The sequence below is a fragment of the Sus scrofa genome, chromosome Y (genome assembly GCF_054392235.1).
Source record: "Sus scrofa isolate SSC_HxYL_T2T_F1_AM1 chromosome Y, Sscrofa_HxYL_maternal_Yorkshire_Landrace_v2.0, whole genome shotgun sequence".
Lineage (NCBI taxonomy): Eukaryota > Metazoa > Chordata > Mammalia > Artiodactyla > Suidae > Sus > Sus scrofa.
Genome location: NC_139402.1, coordinates 8689203 through 8712880, shown reverse-complemented (window position 1 = coordinate 8712880; position 23678 = coordinate 8689203). Strand labels below are relative to the sequence as shown.

Sequence of the window (23678 nt, the reverse complement as noted above, 5' to 3'; positions counted from 1 at the left end):
AATGCACCTGCAGACCCAGGCTCAGCTTCACATCTCCCAGAAAGGCTTCGCGCACCATCCTGGTTGGGGAACCACTGCTTCCTCCTTTGAAATCCGGTGGCAATCTCTCCTCCCACTCCCTTTCACTTCTTCTCTACTGGCTCACTCTGTGACTTCACCTTGCATGTACCGAGATGATTATTTTTGCCCGTCATCTACGCATATCACTCCCGGTGGCCAGCCACACTCTCCACAAGCTCCCTTTCCCCAGGCACGAATGACACCCACAGGAGGTGAGCCCATGTCAGCAGGTTCTGGGACTTCTCACGGTCACATCTTGGGGTGTCTTCCATCACCGCGAGATGCCGCTCTGGAATTTTTCGGAAGACAGCCCCACAGCTGCTCCTTTTCTGGGAAAAGCACCCTGAGAAACTCAGGGGAACCTTTTGCTGAAGCGAAGGGAGCTATGTTTTCAAAAAGTGAACCCATACAGAGTCCTTAACACCAACCATTTCTTCTCTTAGGATATGCCGTCCTGGCTACAAAATACCATTTTTCTACAACACATTTGGGGAGTTCCCACTGTGGTGCAGCCCAAACAAATCTGAAGAGTAGCCATGATGATGCAGGCTCAATCCCTGGCCCCACTCAGGGGGTTCAGGATCTGGCATTGCCATGAGCTGCGGTGTAGGTTGCAGACACGACTCAGATCCCGGGTTGCTGTGGCTATGGTGTAGGCCTGCAGCTGTAGCTCCAGTTCTGCTCCAGCCTGGGAACTTCCATATGCCTCAGATGTAGCCCTAAAAGGACAATAAATAAATAATAATAAATAAATGAAACATGTTTAGGACACAGTCGTGACCCTGTTGCTGATGCCCCTTTGCTGACTGAGTCATGGATTTCCCATGGTGTCTGCCCTCCCAGTGGCTCCGTGACAAACGTCCACTCCGTTAGGGTCCTCCTGCTGCCTGGGACTTGCCAGAAGCGAGAACAGGAACCAGTAGGACTCTGTGTGCTAGGAAATTCCTCTTCTCCCAGCCTCTCATGGTGCCTGTATTGCAAGAGCTCCAGCCACTGCTATAACTACCGGAACATTCCCAGTTCTGCCTCTCATCACCCAACGAGAAAAAAGTCCAACAATATTTTGATCATGTTCAAGACACGTTTTCTTCACACCCTGAACCAGCTCTTGGGCTCTCTCAAGGCAGCCGCCTAGTGTACTGTTATTCTAAACAAGAGCATTCATGCTTCATGATTAACTACCTTCCATACATGACTTCAGGACTTCCTGTGGTGGCTCAGCTGTAACAAACCTGGCTAGTAAGCATGAGGATGCAGGTTCGATTCCTGGCCTCACTCGGTGGGTTAAGGATCCAGCCTTGCCATGAGATGTGGTGTAGGTCACAGATGTGGCTCGGATCTGGCATTGCTGTGGCTGTCGTGTAGGCTGGCAGCTGTAGCTCCAATTCGACTCCTAGTTTGGGAACTACCATATACTGCAGGTGTGGCCCTGAAAAGCTAAATAAATAAATGAATGAACGAATAAATAAATAAATAAGTTCATTACTTCAAAGACCACATATGTTAAATGTTGAATCTATTTGGAGTGACTGTTCCATTTTTCCCCTCATGCTTTTCCTGGCGCCATCTACTACAAACCCTTAAGATGCAGGTGTTGCCTAAACAGTTTTGGAAATTGCAGATGTGTTTCAAGCAAGATCCCAACCCTTGCCTAAATTCACACTGTGGCTGTAGGAGAAGAATGCTGTTCCACTCAGACTATAAAGTGACGCCACATCCCAGGAGCTGTCCCCCAGCTTCCTGTGGGATGATGGAGACGATGTGCCACCGTTCTCTCGTGATGCTGAGCTGACCCCGTGGGAGGGCACACATGTGAACGCCTCGTCAAAACCCATCCATCAGGAAGAAACCCCTCCCGGCCCAGGGCTCTGATTTTAATGACTGTTGAAAGGTGTGTGTTTCTCATGTGCAGCCGTGTATGAACGATGAAGTAGAGAATGGAAGCAAAAAATGCAGATCATGTATGTGTAACTGGGTCGCCACGCTGTACGGTGGAAAAAATAATAATGTATTGGGGAACTTAAAAAATTAAATTAAAAAAAGAAACCCTGACATTTAGCAGTTATTTGCGTATGGAAGGGACGGTTAATCCTGAAAGTTAAAAATAGATTTTGATCTTTTAAATGGGCAGAGATAAGGGGTAACGTCATATGTTAAAATACAATGAATTTCTTTGTGTGTAAGATAGCAATGCTGAATTTAAATATCTTAGACACGTGCACAGACTTAGAAAAATGTATGGTTACCGAAGGGGAGAGATGGCGGGGGAGGGAGGAGTGGACTGGGGGTTTGCAATGGAAATGTTCTAAAATCTTAAATCTTAAAATCTTAAAATCGTAAATCTTAAAATCTTAAATCTTAAAGACAATGAAACCAAGACCAAAGAAGAAAGACTCTATTATATCCTGAATGTGAATCATAGGATGGCAATATATTAATTAACAACTGAAAATTTACAGATGTTCTAGAGGTACCTGAAGTGCTCAAAACCAAAAACTGCACTTCCAGAAACGGATTCATTTCAGAGACCCTATCTATGTTGTTATCACTACAATGCAGCGAACTCTCGAAACCTCTGAGGGGTCTGTCAAATAATGTTTTGTATTTACTTTAATGGTAGAATCCAACATCTGAGAAACACACAGAGCCTACATAGCTCAAGAAATGAGTCGCTCATTCCCTTTGGTCCTCTGAAAAGCTTTCCCATCACGTTACTGCAAGGATGTGCATCTCACACATGCTCAGTAAAGAATCTGAGCTGACCTATTGAGGGCTTGCTGGGGAGGTGGTGTTTTTCAGATGCTTTTGGACAACATGCTTCATTTCAGCTCCCGAGTATGGACCCACTGGGCGCATGGGCAAATGTTTTCACCATCTATGCCAATGTTAAATGATTTTAAAGCTAAAAAGGACAGGAAGACATCGACCTGGAGAACCTCCCAGAGTGGATGTGTTCTGGAAATTATGAACAGAAACGTTTCTCTGCCACGTGGCGAGAAAATGGATTGGTGGGAAATCACCAGTTTTCCAAGGGAAGATGCTGAGTGTCTGTATGCTCTCCCGTATGCAGAGACATGCGATGCGGCCGTTTTCAGCACAGGGAGAGATGCTGTTTTGATTCCCTCAAGACCTGCTGTGCTCATGAATTCCACTCTTAATTAAGTCTTTGTTTACAGCTGTTCTACAGGACCTAGAAAGGGAAAGGGTGACTCCCAGGGGCACAGACAGCACTGCTGGACACCATGTGTGCATGGGACAAAGAAGCCACCTTAGCATCCACAACCAGGAATGGAGTATGAATTCTGCTGGGGCAATGATTCACTGTCGGCGTAATCTGGTCTGCAGCATCTTGGGGATGCCAGCAAAACTCCAGGCTTCCTTTCTCAGGTGGCTGTGGCTTTGTTTTGTTTTCTTATGTTTTCTACTCATCATTGTAGAAGCTGCTTTTCTTACGGAGCATCTTTCGTTCATTTCTCTTTACAAAAGACGCTAACAGTATCCTCACTGACTCCAGGTCAAAATATGCCTTCTAATGGCAGTCACTGATTTGGAAATTTGCAAAGATCTCAGAATATATCCTTTGCAAAACTCGAGGCTCAATTCTGCTAACACCTATTTGCATAGCTCTGGTCATTTGCAAAGTATTGCCACTTAAACTGTCTTTCTGAACCATCATGAACAACCTGGGTTACTACGCTATGTTTAACATGTCTTTATTTCTCACCAGCTATGACAGATTACAATGTTCAGATTAACCATTAATGCATGTGTGTGTGTGCATGCAAACCTGAAGTTCTTAAAAGAACGACATTTAAAGCAGGAAACTTGCATTTCTGAAACTCAATTGAGAAGTAACACTGACATGGTCAGTTTGAATCTTGGACAGGCAGCCAAGCCCACAAGTCAATTGAGGAAGACAGCAATTAGTGAAAATCAGGAGTGATGCGGAAAGGATTTCAGGGTAATTAAAACAGGGTTTGACCTAATTACCCGACGGACCTCCGCTCCCCACTATGACCTGGGTCAGAAATTCCCCTCGGTGGCCTGGCTTGTCAAAGAAGCCACAGTGCTGGTCTGTATTTTCAAAACTTAAGCCTGAGACAGGCCTCCTGTGCTTTCAAATCAAAGCCACATTCTCGAGTCCATCGAACCGAAAGCCGCGTCACCCACATCAAACTGCATCATGCGAGTCCAATCAAATAAGCATTGAACAGCTTCTGTTGCAAGAGTGCTGTCTTTCAGCCCATGTCTTTCTACTTCAGAAGCTAATTTTTAAAGGGCAGAGGAGACAAAAGAAAAATCTATACAATGTGTTAACAAATGAAATTAAGTGATCTGTTTCTTGAAGAAGGATTCAGTATACATTTTCTGGGAGACCCTTTTGAACTCCCATGCACGCTGATGGGTGCACATTCATCTTCAAAATTAATATGCATTAGTGACATACCAATAGAAACATCAAGCAGTATAATATAGTACTTCAACTTATGAAGTAAACGGGCCAGCTCAGGGTTTTTTTTGCATGTGCAAATGTAAACCCCATACATGAAGCAAGGTAAGAAAAGTGAAATCCAGTTTAAAAAAAAAAAAGTGCTTATGAATACTTGTAAAACTAAATGTATCTATTTTGTACCCCTCCAGGAAAGTCTGAGGGTGTGCACATGGCTTGATGCAAAGGGCGAATTGGTGTAACTGCCTCAAACATTAGGCGCCAGGGAACAGCTGCAGAACGAGATGTGGTTTGCTTTCATGGAGAACCAAACGGGACCACTGCTCGTGTGAGAAACTGGAGCAGAGCCTGAATTTATTTTCCGTTGCCTGTGAACAGACATCTTGCAGACAACATCTTGCACTCTGGATGGATAAGAGTGTATGCAGGAATGAGGATGCTGAGTAATGCCACAAATTCACTGCATGTCAGTTTCCACAACAGGGACGGCACTGATACTTGGGGGGGGGGGGGTCTCCAGGGCAGCTCCCATCTCGTTTTATGCCTGAGCATCCCCTTCTGCTGACCCCCTTCACCTAAGCCCCTGGTAGAACAAAGGTGAGGAGTCACCCTCCTCAGGTCCCCTCCTGATCCCTGTCCCACTGTCCCACAGGTGTCCCCACCTTGCTCCCTCTGGGACATCAAAGCCAGCGCCTGAGCAGCTGAGAAATTTACGCAGACCACCACTCTGTGATCCCATGACCCATGGTCTGGAGACCTTCCACTGCTGGCAGATGGAGTTCTAAGGGACCAGACTGTGGTTACTGATGGCAGGACATCTTTTTTTTTCTTCTTCTATGAGAATTAAATAGTGTAAATCCTAAGTAAAATCATCCAGAAAAATGCATATTATTCAGAGTTATACTAAAAGCTTAAACATTTGAAAAGACTTCCAATATATAATACTAAAACTAAACTATGTATAAACAGGAGATTTTTTTTTTTTTTGGTGTATTCTTATGGTTAAGAGGCTAAGTTTCGGATATGTTTTAAATCCTACTTTCCCCAAATTTTCATTTGACTTGTACTGTTTTTTTAATACTTTATTTATATTTGGTGTATAATAAAAAGCTGGGGACATAGAGTGTTCTGTAAAGTCTAGACAGTGAGAATTTTAGGGTTTGTAGGTTACATAGTATCTGTGTCCCGCATGCTTTATGGTTTCATTTGTCTCTCTTTTCTCTTTTTCTTCCTTTTGTCCATTCTCATTTGCTTTCTTTTCCCTTTTATAACCCTTTGAACATATAAAAGCCATTCTTAGATGGGGCTCCCCCAAATCCAGCTCCAGGTTAGAAGGGGTCCATCTGCCATAGTGTTCCAGCCCCTGGTACCTATGCATGATCAGCTTAAAACAGACATACGCATTGTTTTAATCACTGTGCAAGTTTTAGAAGGAGTATTTTAGCACTCTTTTTAAAAACAATGTTTTTGTTCTTGTTAGCATTTCTTTTAATTTTTGAAGCTTTACAACATCTGCATATTGTGAGCTAAGACATGAATTCATTTTCAAAAGAGCCAGCTGCCTCAATCTCGTTTCCACAGATAAAGATGTCACCTTTATCATACCTTAATTTCTTGTCTGTCTCTGGAAATGCCTCTGGAATGTACATGTGTATGTTTATCAGTTCCTGAACCATTATGCCACTACTTTATGATGGCTATTTTTTAACTCTTTTCAGTACCTGTTAAGCCCCAGTCACTGCTGCTTTTCAAAAAGACTCTGACTTTGTCCTACACACATTCTGATTTATTTTTGTTATTTCTTCACATCTGTGCTCCAGGGCCCCCACCTCCTTCCAAATGTTTTGAACAGAGTTGCAAAAATTATACAAGGATATCATACATTATAGAGAATCACATGAAGAAATGATCACTCAGATGAGAAAATAAACTATCGTCACCCATTTTCAGGTCTCCCCTTAACAACTACTAAAGTTGAGTAGTGATACAAATTTAGTTGACAATTTCTTCTCTTACAAACTGGATTGAAAAACCACATCATAAACAATGTACCTTTGGGGATTGCTCTATAGTCACAAGCAGCCATATAACTGAATTGATTGGTTACATCTTGGAAAACGTGTTAATAGTAATTCATTATTACTCATTAATAATCCTTTTTTTTTTTTTTTGTCTTTTTGCTATTTTTTGGGCCGCTCTGCGGCATATGGAGATTCCCAGGCTAGGGGTCCAATCGGAGCTGTAGCCACCGGCCTACACCAGAGCCACAGCAACGTGGGATCTGAGCCGCATCTGCAACCTACACCACAGCTCATGGCAACGCCAGATCGTTAACCACTGAGCAAGGGCGGGGACCGAACCCGCAACCTCATGGTTCCTAGTCGGATTCGTTAACCACTGGGCCACGACGGGAACTCCTAATTTAATCCTTTTTATGAGCCTTCTTAAAAACTCACATTTTCACATAAACATATACATCAATTATTGAATGTAATGAAACATTATTACTAAATGTTTGCTATTTAATAACAAACACCATTATGTAACGAAACAATATTATTAAATGAGATAGTCAGTTTTGAATGGAGATACTGACTTCTGAGGTCATAGAAACGTCTTCCAAATAGCAAAGAAACCAGGGGAAGATGGCAGCAGAATGTGAACCAGGAGATTTGAATGGACTCGTTCGTGTTCATCATGTCATCAGGCCTCATGCATCAGCCTTGTTTCCCATAAGGAATTTTTCGGCACAACAAAGCCATTGTCTTGACACTATGGAATTTAATCACGAGTGATTCGTTCTGCTCATGATGCTTGAGATTGCGAGGGTATTTTTAATCCTTCTTCAAGTAGAAAACTAGCAGAAGGGCAGTACAATGTACACAACAGGATTAATAAAATTAGTTACGAGGAAAAAGGTAGTGAAGCAGAAGAAGAGTTTGCTCAAGACATAACTTCGTTCTTTCCTTCAGAATAAAGGCCATCACATACACGTATCCAAGAATGCTGAGCATGAAGTCATCCTAGGGGCTGATGTGTCTGAGCTACAATGTAAATGTCTGGCTTTATAAATGAATGGTTAGGAAGGCTGGTTATTCTTAATATGGCACACATGAACCTATGTACAAATCAGAACCAGACCCACAGAAATAGAGAACAGACTTGTGGTTGCCAAGGGGGCGGGGGTGGGAGAGTGGGATGAACGGAGAGTTTGGGGTGAGTGGATGCAAACTATGACATTTAGAATGGATAAGCAATGAGGTCCTGCTGTACAGGATAGAACATGATGGATATAGTATAAGAAAAAGAATGTATATAAAGGTATGACTGGGTCACTTTGCTGTACAGCAGAAAGTGACCCAACACTGTAAATCAACTATACTCTAATAAAAATTAAATTAAAAGAGAAAACAGTTACAGGAGTTCCCGTCGTGGCTCAGTGGGTTAAGAATCTGACTAGCATCCATGAGAACGTCGGTTTGATCCCTGGCTTCGCTTAGTGGGCTAAGGATCTGGCATTACCATGACCTATGGGTAGGTTGCAGACACGGCTCACATTCCGTGTTCTGCTGTGGTGTAGGCCAGCAGATGCAGCTCTAATTCAACGCCTAGCCAGGGAATTTCCATATGCCACAGGTATGGCTCTAAAAAGCAAACAAAACAAAATAAAACAAAAAAGCAGTTACACAACAGTATTTTGTCACCATTCTGTTTTTAACTGTAGGCATGAACTTTTTTTTAGTGGTAAAAATATCTTTAGAAAATTGTCTATTTAAGGTGCAGCTAATACCTTCTCCAAATGGTTGTATTTAACAATTGAAAGTTGAGTTGAGCAGTTGTAGACAGAGCAGTCTGTCTGCCGTTCTGCAGGGGCCTCATGAGAGACTGGTCCCTCCATCTGATCAGATGCTTTGGTTTCCTCCTTGCTCAAATGAGCTCATGGATAGGAGATCTCTAAAGGACCCTGCACTGAAATGTGTGTTAGCACTAGCAGGGCAGCCCAGTTGGGGGAGGTCCAGCTATGTCCTCACAGATCCCTCAATTGCAGAATTCAGTTCCAACCATGTGAATTCTGTTAGTATAAATGAACTGCAAGAAAAATTTATTGTGTTTGGGCTCAACAGATGGTTTAAACAGGTGCGCGGTTTGGGGGGCAGGCTTGGGTCTCTTGCTGTGGACTGCACAGGGCTCAGAGGTTACACCTCCGGAGCAAGGTCTTGGATGCCTGGCAAACCTCAGCAGCCTTTCCTGTGGAAGGCCAAGAGAGGAAAAAAAAAAAGGAATGCATTCTCTGTGAAATTTATGGACTGCAAAAGATAACCACACCTGCATCTGTTTTCTCTTATGGAAAACACGTGAAAGCTATTGCTATGAAAGGAAAATTCAACTCTAGTCTCTAACGTGAACCACTGCAGGAACCCCAGGAAGGTCTGGGATCCATCTGACACGAACAAGGTCATCAGCTGATTACAGGGACACCGCCATGGGGACCAAGGCCAGAAGGACACTTCAGTGCATCCTAAGCTTTGACCATGAGCTTCCATGAGGACAAAAGAGTTCAAATTCGGGCAGGAATGCCATATGGACAACACGGGCAAAAAGGATCCCAAATGTTTCATGCTAACCTTTGCCCCCAGAAAATTCTCCCTTCCCTTAACTTGCTTGGGTCAAGGGTGATTTTCCCAATTGCAAGTAACAAGCTGTTGAACAGAAGTGGCTTTGATGGCACAGTTCATGTTGGTAGGCAGGGCTCAGCCAGGAGTCAAAATCAGTCCTGGGAGTTTCCGTCATGGCTCAGTGGTTAATAAATCTGACTAGCATCCATGAAGATGCAGGTTCGATCCCTGGCCTTTCTCAATGGGTTAAGGATCCGGCATTGCCGTGAGCTGTGGTGTAGGCTGCAGACACGGCTTGGATCCTATGTTGCTGTGGCTATGGCATAGGCTGGCAGCTCTGATTCAACCCCTAGCCTGGGACCCTCCATATGCTTTGGGCGCAGCCCTAAAAAGCAAAATAAATAAATAAATAAATAAAAATAAAAATAAAATCAGTCCTGGTGTTGCCAATATGCCAGTTGTATGCACACAGTTTCCCCCACTGCCCAGGATGGGCTGTTGCAATCTCAACGGCTGGTGAAGAGGAACTACGATGCAAGGCTTCCCATTGCTTAGGAACCCCTTGAGGAAATGTGAAGCCATTTTTCAACAACAGCGTCGAGATCCTTCTATGAGTTAGGTGCTCTGCCTGGCACTTGAAATTCAAGGATGCATACAACAGAATCTAGAATCCCTTCTCTCAAAATTCATGGTTCAGTAGATTAGGTGTTTCTAAGGTTTTTTGTTTGTGTGTTTGTTTTGTCTTACCCCATTATTTTATGTGCTTCTTATGTTTTTCAGAGTGTCTCTAAGCTTCAGTGTATTACTGCTGCCATCCCTTCTTCAGTATCATTTTCTCAGTCGTTGGGCACCCCACAAAGGAGACACTGGTATCTCCCTAGCCTTGGGCTTCTCCATACTCCCGTGAAGGACAGAGTGGAGACATTAGTGACTTCGGTTCCTCCGCAGATCGCCAACTGTGTTAATTTGGGCCCCTGGAAGGCCATTTAACCCCGCTGGGCCTCGGTTTCCTCATCTCCAACAAGGGAACCCGAGCAAGACAATATCTATGGTCCATTCTCGTCCTGACTTTCTAGGCTACTGTGATACTAGGTGGGCTCTGAACAGGTACTGTTATCACTGTAGTTCAGCTCTGCAAACATAGTACTCTAATTATTATGCACCCTCATATTACTCCTCATGATTGCTCATGATGACATGTAAAACAAGCTCTACTTGATGGTAAGAACTTGTTTTTATTGATAATATCTCCTACTCTTTCCTCCTGGTGGATACTCTTCAGATAACTTATGACACGTTTCAGAAATCCAAAGCCATCTTTGTAAGATTTGTTTTAAAAATGTATAAGGGATTATGTCTTGACTCTCGATTGAAGGCATGACTTCTAAGACAGTTTAGGTCACCCAAGTATCACTGCAATAACTACACAGCTGAAACTTAACCTGCTCTAAAAGGCTTGAGTCTCATTAATTGTCATTTTCTTGTATGTACAGTGTACTCTGTTTTATGTTCTATTATCTTTTCATTAATTACATTGGAATATAATAACATAGTCAGGTCTGAGTGTGAGCAATTTTCTTATTCTTAAGTAACAGTGTTTTGCAAAACGTGCAAAGCACCTTGGACATGGAGCAGCAAATAGATTAAGTTTATCTTCCGAGAGACATCTACAAAGAAGACACCTGGTTCTATTTGTTAAAGTAAATCTGTCATGTAAACGCAGAACTAGGTATGATCTCACTTCAGTGTGGAACCCCAAATAGCCAAACTCATCGAAGCAGAGAGCCGAGTGGTGGTGGCCAGGGGCTGGGGGAGGGGGAGCTGAGAAGTGATGCTTAGAGGGTACCAATTTTCCATTACACAAGGTGAGAGGATTCTGGAGAGCTGCTATATAGCATAGTGCCTACAGCTAACAATACTCTCTTATACACCTAAATTTGACAAGAGCTAGGTCTTAAGTATTCTTACCACCTATAGCCCCCACCAACACACATCAACATCATCATCAAAGAGGTGGGATGAAATTCTGGGATCTTATGGGTGTATTTATGGCCTTGAGGGCAGTGACAGCTTCACGGGTGTATGCCTATCCCCAGATGCACCCAGCTGTATCCATTAAATAGCACAGCTTCTTAGATGTCAATCGAGCCTCAATCAAGTAGCTTTAAAAAGGTATAGGAGGAGTTCCCGTCATGGCACAGTGGTTAACAAATCCGACTAGGAACCATGAGGTTGCGGGTTCGGTCCCTGCCCTTGCTCAGTGGGCTGATGATCTGGCGTTGCCGTGAGCTGTGGTGCAGGTTGCAGATGCAGCTCGGATCCTGCGTTGCTGTGGCTCTGGTGTAGGCTGGTGGCTATGGCTCCGATTAGACCCCTAGCCTGGGAATCTCCATATGCCGTAGGAATGGCCCAAGAAATAGCAAAAAGACAAAAAAAAAAAAAAAAAAAAAAAAAAAAAGGTATAGGAAAGTATTCAACTCACTATTGAGAGAAATACACATTGTAAAAAAAAATAAGAATGCTGGGCTTTCAACTGGTTAAATTAGCAAAACATTTTAGAGGTTAAGACTCCCTCTTCTTCAGTATGTGCAGTAGATGTAAACTGTAATTTGGTAAGCTTTTTGGCATTATGTGTCAAATACCTAAGCTATGAGTATGTGCTTTATTGGACAATTTCACATTTGGAACATATCCTAAGGATATTAAATGTAAAAGGCTATAATAATATCAAATATTAACAAACATAAACAAGCATCAAAAAATTTGCCAAAGTCTAGTCAAAACAGGAATTATTAGCTAAAAAAAAAAAAGTATTCTCTGCAGCAACAGAAAAATACATTAAGTGAAAACATATGATGGTATGTTATGCCATTATTAAAATGTTTCACATGGGTATGATAACATAAAATGAAAATTAATACCGTTTCATAAACACAGAACAAATACAAAGCAACAAAGTAATACATATGGAAGGCAACAAATTAGTAAATATGGAAGTCCATATACCATAAAATGATTGGCAACAGTTGACCGACTCTATTTTTTTTCCAAAATTGTTTAGAATATGTACTCATTTTATACCATATCAACATTAAATTCATTTCACGTAAAAGCAGCATTACCCAACCATGTGTATCTTTCCAACACTCATTTAGATTTTAAGCTTGGCCAGAAATTTGCTCTGAAATCTACTCTCAGATTTCCTAGTACACCCTAGTGGATATACTAGCACTCGGCCAATCTCTAGCTTTCTACTCAATTTATTTCTACCATTCATTTTTTAAAGCAGATACATGAATGGGGCTTAATAAGCCAGCACAAAAGCCACACAGAAGACAAGGTTAAAACACCATCTCACATGGTTTTGTTAAGTCACTTGAAAATCAACCACCTGCCAGATGGAGCCAGTTCATGTCACCCAATGGGTTGACCCATCACATAAATGCACAAATGGTCTAGTCGTGAAATGGGGTGAACACAGGCAATGCCTGTGAGTTACTCCCTTTGGTCTTGGAAATGGAATTGAGGCTGTGAGTGTGGTGATATCACAAGAACGAGAGCCTTGAACTCTCATCTGTCTGCATGAGTCACACCAGACAGAGGAGCCTGCTCAAAGACCGCATGCTTGGACCATAGAGAGGGAGGCGTGGAGGTCCACTCTCCCGCAGCAAAGGGGGGCATTAGAAGAAAACAGCTCTGCCACTAAGGATTGACAATAGCCTGAGATGCTCAATCTGATGCTAAAACAGACATATTTCCTGGGTACTCTGGTTCTAGGTACCAAATCATGGGCTTTAAAATGTTTCTTCAAGGTAGTTGGAGGGGTAGTCATCTCTAGTTTTATGTAATTATGTGAAAACTTGTGTGAGTTATTTGAAAGAATAGTAAGACTCTAGAAAGTTGTCCATTTCTTCTAGATTGTCAAATTTGTTGGCATATAATTGTTCACAGTATTCTCATTTCTTTTATATATCTCTGCAGTATCTGTTGTGATTTCTCCTTTTTCATTTCTTATTTTGTTTATTTGGGTTTTTTTCTCTCCTCTTCTTGGTGAGTCTAGCTGGAGGTTTGTTAATTTTGTTTACCTTTTCAAAGAACCAGCTCTTGGTTTGATTGATTTTGTCCATTGTTTTTTTGAATCTCTATTTTATTGAAGAAGAAATGGACAGCTTTCTAGAGTCTTACAGCCTGCCAGAACTGAATCAAGAAGAAATAGATCAAATGAACAGACCGATCACTAGAAATGAAATGGAGTATGTCATTAAAAACACTCCCTACAACTAAAAGTCCAGGACCAGATGGCTTCACAGGCGAATTCCACCAAACTTACAAAGAGGAACTTATACCCATCCTCCTTAAACTTTTCCAAAAGGTTGAAGAAGAAGGAACACTACCAAAGACATTCTATGACACCACCATCACCCTAATTCCAAAACCAAAGATACCACCAAAAAGAAAACTATTGGCCAATGTCTTTGATGAATATAGAAGCAAAAATTCTCAACGAAATTTCAGCCAACTGAATCCAACAACATACCAAAAAGATCATAACCCATGAACAGGTGGGATTCATCCCAGGTTCACAGGGATGGTTCAACATATGCAAATCAATCAATGTCATACACCACAGTAACAAAAGAAAAGTGAAAAACCACATGATCATATCAATAGATGTAGAAAAAGCATTTGACAAAGTCCAACATCCATTCATGATCAAAACTCTCACCAAAGTGGGTGTAGAGGAAATATTCCTTAACATAATCAAAGCTATTTATGACAAACCCACAGCAAATATAACACTCAATGGAGAAAAGCTGAAAGCCTTCCCACTAAAAGCTGGAACAAGACAGGGACTTGTGACAGAGTCTCACTCTCATCACTGTTATTTAGCATAGTATTGGAAGTCTTAGCCACAGCAATCAGACAAACAAAAGAAATAAAAGGCATCCAAATAGGAAGAGAAGAGGTAAAACTGTCACTGTATACAGATGAAATGATACTATATAGAGAAAACCCTAAAGACTCAACCCAAAAACTATTTCAATGGATCAACAAATTCAGCGAAGGAGCAGGATAAAAGATTAACATTCAGAAATCAGTCACATTTTGGTATACTGAAATGAAACAATTAAATTTTAGAAAAGGAATACAAAAACACAATACCTTTTAAAATTGCACCCCAAAAAATCAAATACCTGGGAATACACATGACTAATGAGGTAAAGGACTTATATGCCGAGAACTATAAAACATTAATCAAGGACATTAAAGATGTAAAGAAATGGAAAGATAATCCATGCTCCTGTGTTGGAAAAATTGATAAAGACGGCCATACTACCCAAAGCAATCTACAGATTCAATGCAATCCCCACCAAATTACCAATGTCATTTTTCACAGAACTAGAGCAAACACTCCAAAAATTGATATGGAACCACAAAAGACCCAGAATTGCCAAAGCAATTCTGAGAAACAAAAACCAAGCAGGAGGCATAACTCTCCCAGACTTCAGGCACTATTACAGAGCCACAGTCATCAAGACAGTGTGGTACTGGTACCAAAACAGACATACAGACCAATGGAACAGAATAGAGAACCCAAAAATAAACCCTGACACCTATGGTCAGTTAATCTTTGACAAGGGAGGCAAGAACATAAAATGGGGAAAAGACAGTTTATTCAGCAAGAATTGCTGGGAAACCTGGATAGTGGCATGCAAATCAATGAAACTAGAACACACCCTTGTCAGGAGACATGTTTCTACCATTTTTCTTAGCCTCTCTGTTTCTATTTTCTATGCTAAAAACTCCGTCTTGTCCTGCTTGACCTTTACCCTATATTCCTGCTTGAAAAACAGTTGCAGTCCTGGCAAATGACTTAAACTTAAGAACAAAGACCTAAAGGCATAAGTTATTCATATGGTCAGCTGAATGACACATAATGCGTTGGTCTAGGCATGCCAGACCTGTGCAGACTGGCACATCGTTTGCACAGCATAATATGTCCCGTTAAAATAAGAGAAAGAGGAACCTCATGGCCCCAAGTGATTTATGAGCGGCTGTTAGCAGAATGTGCATCAGCAAGGAGAATGAGGTGCGAACCTAGGTAAGCTGGGTTGCCACAGAGAGACATGCCATTTGTGGAAGCACAATGATGATTCTCCAGATGCTAAGCACAGACAGCTAAGGCCAAGCTTCCTCAATGCTAATGATTGTTAAATGCCTAAAGGTCAGAATAAAAGCTTAACCATTTACCAGCTATGTGACTTTTAAAATAATAAAAGAACTATACCCTGCACCTACAACCCCCCTCCTCACTTGACATAATCCTAAAGAGCATAATAAAAGCAGTGTGGTTTCTTGAGGGGGTGCTCTTGGTCCCTGAGACCTTGAGTCCCCCGGTTCCCACATTTAACTAAGACAAATGTCTCTGGGTCTTGTTTTATGTTAACTTTTTATTAAGGTTCCACAGCACCCGTTCTTCAGCCCTCACCTGCTGAGCTGGACTAGCCACAATGTCACACCATGCACAAAAATAAACTCAAAATGGCTGAAAGACCTAAATATAAGACAAGACACCATCCAACTCCTGGAAGAGAACACAGGCAAAACACCCTCTGACATCATCCTTATAAATGTTTTCTCAGGTCAGTCTCCCAAGGCAACAGAAATAAGAGCAAAAATAAACCCATGAGACCTAATCAAACTGACAAGCTTTTGCACAGCAAAGAAAGCCAAAAAGGAAACAAAAAGACAACTTGCAGAATGGGAGAAAATAGTTTTAAATGATGCAACTGACAAGGGCTTAATCTCTAAAGTATACAAACAACTTATACAACTCAACAGCAAATAAGCCAACTACCCAAGGGAAAAATGGGCAATAGACCTGCATAGACATTTCTCCAAGGTAGATGGACAGATGGCCAACAAGCACATGGAACAATGCTCCACATCCCTGATGATTAGAGAAATACAAATCAAAACTACCATGAGATACTACCTCACACCAGTCCGAATGGCCATCATTCATAAGTCCACAAATAACAAATGCTGGAGGGGCTGTGGAGAAAAGGGAACCCTCCTGCACTGTTGGTGGGAATGTAAGCTCATACAACCACTATGGACAACAGTATGGTGGTACCTTAGAAATCTATACATAGAACTACCCTATGACCCAGCCACCCCACTCTTGGGCATATACCCAGACAAAACTTTCCTTAAAAAAGACACATGCATCCACGTGTTCATTGCGGCTCTATTCACAATAACCAAGACATGGAATCAACACAAATGACTATGAACAGATGATTGGATTAGGAAGATGTGGTACATATACACGATGAAATACTACTCTGCCATAAAGACTAACAAAACAATGCCATTTGCAGCAACATGGATGGAATTAGAGACTCTCATACTGAGTGAAGTAAGTTGGAAAGAGAAAGACAACTACCATATGATATCACTTATATCTGGAATCTAATATACAGCACAAAGGAACCTTTCCACAGAAAAGAAACTCATGGACTTGGAGAATAGACTTGTGGTTGCCAAGGGGGAAGGGGAGTGAGTGGGGTGGATCGGGAGCTTGGGGTTAATACATGGAAACTATTGCTTTTGGAATGGATTAGCAATGAGATCCTGCTGTATAGCACTGAGAACTATGTCTAGTCACTTATGATGGAGCATGATAATGGGAGAAAAAATAATGTATACATGTATGTATAATTGGGTCACCATGCTGTACAGTAGAAAAAAACTGTGTTGAGAAAATAACAATTAAAAAAAGAATAGTAACTTAAAATCATATAGAGTGACATGTAGATAACATTTACAAATCAAAAAATCATTGCCAGACCATGCTGTGTTGTTTTCCCAGTGATGCAGTGATAACAGCCTATCTTTATGATATTTTTGCAGACAAAAGAAGTTGAGCTGGAGCGTTACATAAGAAACATAATTAGAAACATAATTGTTTCTACAATTTTGTGTTTTTCATAAAAACACTAAAACCTCTGTCCTGTGTTTCTATTAATGTACAACAGGTTCACTTAACAAGAATTAATTCCATAGGCAGAAGACCTAAAGAGACATTTTACCAAAGAAGGCAAACAAGTGGCCAACAGGTACCTGAAAAGATGCTCGATACTGCTAATCATTACAGAAATGCAAATCAAAACTACAGGGAGATACCACCTCACACTGGCTAGAAGGATTGTTATCAAAATGTCTACAATAATAAATGCTGAAGAGGGTGTGGTGGGAATGTAAACTGGTGCAGCCATTATGGAAAACAATACAGAGGTACCTCAAAAAACTAAAAATAGAACTACCATAGGATCCAGCAATCCCACTCCTGGGCATATATCCAGGAAAGGCAAAAACCCTAATTCAAAAACATACACAAACCCTAGGTCCATAGCAGCACTATGTACAAACAGCCCAGACATGGAGAGATCCCAGATGCCCATCAACAAATGATTGGTTTAAGAAGATGTGGTACATATTTGCCATGCAACATTACTCAGCCATAAGAAGAATGAAATATTGCCATTTGCAGAAACATGGATGGATGGAGAGAAAATTATATTTAGTTAAGTAAGTCAGACAGAGAAAGACAAAAATTACATATCATGTATACAAGGAATCCAAGAAATAATATAAATGAAATATAAACACAAATTAGAAATAGAGTCTGGCTAAGGGTTTCAACCCCATCAAAAAATGGGCAGAAGATCTCCAAAGAAGACATACAGATGTCCAAAAAGCACATGAAAAGATGTTCGACCTCACTAGCTGTAAGTGAAATGCAAGTTAAAACCACTCTGAGGTACCACCTTACGTGGCCAGAATGGCCATCATCAAAAAGTCTACAAACAATAAGTGCTGGAGAGGGTGTGGAGAAAAAGGAACCTCATTACACTGTTAGTGAGATTGTAAATTGGTGCAACCACTGTGGAAAACAGTATGGAGATGCCTCAGAAAACTAAAAGTAGAACTCCCATTTGATCCAGCAATCCCACTCCTGGGCATCAATCCAGAGAAAACCATGACTCGAAAGGACACATGTACACTGATGTTCACTGCAGCACTATGTGCAATGGCCAAGACATGGAAACAACCTAAATGTCCATTGACAAGAGGAGTGGATCAAGAAGATGTGCTACATATACACAATGGAATATTACTCAGCCATTAAAAGGAAAGAAATAATGGTGTTTTTAGCAACATGTATGGACCTAGAAATTATCATGCTAAGTGAAGTCCATCAGACAAGGAGACACCAACACCAAATGCTATCACTTACATGTGGAATCTGAAAAAAATGACACAAGGAACTTCTTTGCAGAACAGATGCTGACTCACAGACATTAAAAAACTTATGGTTTCCAAATGAAACAAGTTGGGGGGGTGGGAGGGTGCAGAGAGGGTTTGGGATGGAAATGCTGTAAAATTTGGTTGTGATGGATGTTGTATACCTATAAACATAATAAAATTCATTAAGTAATAAAAAACAAATTAGAAGTAGATTCACAGACACAGAAAACAAACCCTTGGTTACCAAAGGGGAAAGTGAGGGAAGATACATAAATTAGCAGTATGAGATCAACAGATACACACAACTATACACAAAATAGATAAGCAACAAGGAAGTACTGAAGAGCACAGGGGAACTATATTCAATATCTTATGATAACCCGTGATGGGAAATAATCTAAAAAACACGTATCAATGAGTAACTGAATCGCTTTCATATAGACCTGAAGCTAACACAATATTGCAAATCAATGCTACTTCAATAAAATAATAAACACAAATTCAAAAAGAATTTTAAAAATAAAACAAGAATTAGGGAGAATAAAGAAAAAGTTGGCCTTGGTACCTTTATCCCTCTCACCCCTAATTCCTCTGTCTCCCCAAAAATCCACAACATGCCCTGCCTCACACAAATTATGGTTCTACACAAGTTGCATGTATGATTTAATTGCCCACACATTTTTTCTAGTTTTGTTTTTTTTTTTTTTTTTTTGTCTTTTTGCCATTTCTTGGGCCGCTTCCGCGGCATATGGAGGTTCCCAGGCTAGGGGTCTAATCGGAACTGTAGCTGCCAGCCTAGGCCAGAGCCACAGCAACGCAGGATCTGAGCCGCGTCTGCAACCTACACCACAGCTCACGGCAACGCCGGATCATTAACCCACTGAGCAAGGGCAGGGACTGAACCCGCAACCTCATGGTTCCTAGTCGGATTCGTTAACCACTGCACCACGACGGGAACTCCCATTTTTTCTAATTTTTAAATTCATGGTACTATGATTAATTTTCTATACAACATAGTAAACATTTTTAAACATATCATACAGAACTTTTTCCAAGCAAAGGAAATACATCATTTTCTTAACAGTTCTCAACAACCTTTCATGCTAATGTATGATTCATGCTAATGTATGATTTCTTTAACCAGGACTATTGATAGTCGCTTTAGGAAGTTTACTATCGCATTTCTACAAAACAACACTGAAAAGAATTTCTTATACATTTATCTCGTATGACTGTGGTAAAATTTCTGAAGAATTATAATGGAACTGTTTATCCCAAGAATGCAAATTCCAAAGTGGTACTGAAACACCCCTTCCACTAATACCTCATCACTGTGCACTCCCACTAACGGTGCACAAAAATACCAGTATAACATCATATATGAAAATAAACCCTAATTGGTTAAAGAACTAAGTGTAAACTAGATACTAGAAATATCCTGGAGGAAAATATAAGATAGAAGCTTCTCTGACATGAACTGAGGCAGAATTTTTTAGATTGATCTCCTAAGGTAGGAAATAAAAGCAAAAATAAACAAATAGGACCCAATTAAACTTAAAAGGTTTTGCATAGCAAAAGATACCACTGATAAAATGAAAAGACAACCTAGTGAATGAGAGAAAATATTTGCAAATGATATGACCAATAAGGGATTAATATCCAACCTATATAAACAGCTCATACAATTCAACAACAAAATGACCTAGTTAAAAAATGGGCGAAATAACTGAACAGACATTTTTCCAAAAGGAAATGCATGCAGATCACCAACAGGCACATATAAAGATGCTCAACGTCATTAAGCATCAGGGAAATGCAAATCAAAACCTCAATGAGATACTACCTCATAAATGTCAGAATGACTCTTATGGAGTTCCTGTCATGGCACAGTGGTTAACAAATCCGACTAGGAACCATGAGGTTGTGGGTTCAATCCCTGGCCTTGCTCAGTGGGTTAAGGATCTGGGGTTGCCGTGAGCTGCGGTGTAGGTCACAGACGTGGCTTGGATCCCGAGTAGCTATGGCTCTGGCGTATGCTATAGGCTTGTGGCTACAGCTCCGATTGGACCCCTAGCCTGGGAACCTCCATATGCCACGGGAGCAGCCCCAGAAAAGGCAAAAAAGACAAAAAAAAAAAAAAAAGAATGGCTCCTATGAAAGAAACGCAAATGACGAATGCTGCAGAGGGTATGGAGAAAAGGGAACCCTCCTACAAGGTTGGTGGGAATGTAAATTGGTACAACCACTATGGAGGTACCTCAGCAAATTATACATAGAACTATCATATGTCCTAGTAATTCCACTCTTGGGTACCGAACCAAAAAACAAAAACATTAATTCAAAAAGATACATGCACCCCAATGTTCTTTGCAACATTATTTACAATAGCCAAGACATGCAAACAAGCTAAACGGATGAATGGATAAGGAAGATGTGGTACATATACACAATGGAATACTACTCAGGAATAAAAAAGAATGAAATTTTAGCAAAAAAAAAAAAAAAAAAAAAAGTAGGGAGTTCCCTTCATGGCTCAGCGGTTAGAGAACCTGTCTAGTATCCATGAGGATGTGGGTTCAATCCCTGGCATCGCTCAGTGGGTTAAGGATCTGGTGTTGCTGTGAGCTGTGGTATAGGTCAAAGATGTGGGTCAGATCCAGTGTTGCTGTGGCATGGGCCAATGGCTGTAGCTCCACTTTAACTCCTAGCTTGAGAGCTTCCATATTCCACAGGTATGGCCTGAAAAACCAAAAATAAGAAAGAAAAGAAAGAAAAGAGAAGAAGGAAGGAAGAAAGAAAGAAGAAAAGAAGGAAGAAAGAAAGGAAGGAAGGAAAGAAGGAAGGAAGGAAGAAAGGACAGAAGGAGGGAAGGAAGGAAGGAAGGGAGAGAGAGAGAGAGAGAGAGAGAGAGAAAGAAAGAAAGAAAGAAAGGAAGAAAGAAAGAAAGAAAGAAAGAAAGAAAGAAAGAAAGAAAGAAAGAAAGAAAGAAAGAAAGAAAGGAAGAAAGAAAGAAAGAAAGGAAGAAAGAAAGAAAGAAAGAAAATTTACCACTGCAGTAAGATAGACTTGGAAGGCGTTACGCTAAGTGAAATAAGACAAAGATAAATACGGCATGAAATCGCTTATGTGTGGAGTCTAAAAGGTACAACAAACGAGGGACTGTAACACAAAAGAGGCACACTCACAGTATAATTGATTTAATTTGCTGTATACTTGAAACTAAGAAAACTTTGTAAGTCAACCATACGCCAATATATTTCTTATTTTTATTTTTTAAATTATTATTATTATTTTGTCTGTTCTAGGGCCACACCCATGGCATATGGAGGTTCCCAGGCTAGGGGTCTAATCGGAACTGTAGCCCTCAGCCTACACCACAGCCACAGCCAGGCCAGATCCAAGCCACTTCTGCGATCTACACCACAGCTCAGGGCAATGCCGGATCCTTAGCCCACTGAGCAAGGCCAGGGGTTGAACCCTCAACCTCATGGTTCCTAGTCGGATTTGTTAACCACTGAGCCACGACAAGAACTCCCAATTAATTTTTTTTAAAAAGCAGCAGACTCACAGAGAGAACCTACTAGTGGTTAAGTGTGGGAGAGGGGCAAGGGAGGGGTTGGGGTGGGAGGTAAAAACGATTGGGTATAACACAAGATCAAGGATGCTTTGTACAACACGGGACTATACCCAGTGTTTTGTAATAATAAAGTGGAAAGTAACCTTTGAAAATTGTATAAAACATTTCTTAAAATACCAGTTCCCTCTATATTCCCAAATTACATATTACATTATATGGCTTCATGTGCAGCATATGGAAGTTCCTAGGCTAGGGGCTGAATCGGAGCTACAGCTGCGTGCCTATACCAGAGCCAGTGCCTATACCAGAGCCATAGCAACTCAGGATCTGAGCCGCATCTGTGCCTAACCACCGCTCATGGCGATGCCGGATCCTTAACACACTGAGTGAGGCCAGGAATTGAACCCACATCTTCATAGATACTAGCCAGGCTCATTACCACTGTGCCACATCGCAAACTCCCAAGAGGAGAATATTTTTGAAGGAGGGACTGATTCCACTTTAAAAAAAAAAAAGCCAAAAAATAAAATAGAATAAAAATAAACTTAAAAATACACACATATATATATATATTCTCCTCCACTACCGACCACAAACCAGATTAAACATGCTATTCAGGTACAAACCACAAAAACCTACATCCGCACGCTACCTACTGTGTGCCAACCATGTCTCAACATAGCATGGCAACCTGCATGCAACACCTTGGAGCCCGAGAAATGGGCTAGAATGGAGCAGAGCCAAGTGGGCAGGCTGACCTTTGCTCAGGTCACTTACTGATGTCTGTTTCCAGCTGTCCCAGAGAGGCGCGCTCTCCGCCTTGCTGCAAACGTGAATTCTTTCGCTAGCGAGGAATGGAAAGTCCATCAGTCTAGCTCACAAACACGCACACTCACACAGAGGTATTTAAATGCAGTAAAAAATTTCATGGGCGTCCCAGACACCCTGAAACCTCAGCACATAGGAACCGGCGGCCCCTGATCAAATACACACCATCTGTCTCCATCACTCTCACCTCAGTGCTTGCAGCGACCTGCTCTCTTTCTTCCAGACTGGAAACTTTCAGAGTCAATGGGGGCCTCCAGGAAGCGCCTTCTCAGTCTCACCGTGGTGCAACCTTCAAGCCAGAGGCCAAGTCTCAGAGATCTGTTTTTCAACAGGACAGAAAAACGATGACAAGTTTCAATGATGTACCCTAGACCGTGCCATTCTGTTTTCATAGCAAGAAGACGAATATAGATAGCATTTATTTTGGGGGGCAAAAGACCCAATTTCTTTATCCTATAAGGCACTTATTTGAGACTTCACGGGTAGAAATCATTCATCTTCTTGCTTTGCACATGGAAGAAAGGACTTGTTTGAGGGAGGAGGGGGCATGACATTTTACTCTCCTGGTACCTTGTATATTCACACATGGGGAGAAATATCACCGCAAGATACCCCAGTGGAGAGTGACTGTACACAGAGGAGGCCTTGCCTTTATTTCACCTAGAGAGCGTGTCTGTTCCCCTTCTGGACTCAAGGGAAGACACTTATTCAAAGTATTAGTCACCTATTTCGCTTACACCAATTTTGCCTCCCCAATGACACTTCTAGAATAATCTTCTAGAATAGATTATTTTCTGATGATTTAGCTACTGCGGCTTGAACTGTCTATGCC

General features: G+C 41.3%; 1 long non-coding RNA gene across 27 annotated transcripts in view; it reads right to left on the bottom strand.

Annotated features, from left to right (window-relative positions):
- The window catches only part of LOC102166211 (uncharacterized), a 544835-nt gene that overhangs the window by 87986 nt on the left and 433171 nt on the right, over nucleotides 1–23678 (bottom strand). For 25 of the 27 annotated variants that reach the window (XR_014836088.1, XR_014836086.1, XR_014836093.1 and 22 more), the window contains one exon: nucleotides 23034–23164. This is a non-coding gene — a long non-coding RNA (uncharacterized LOC102166211). Of the gene's footprint in view, nucleotides 1–22794; nucleotides 22863–23033; nucleotides 23165–23678 lie in introns of those variants that run through there. The other 2 variants (XR_014836096.1, XR_014836105.1) reach the window with 2 other exon arrangements.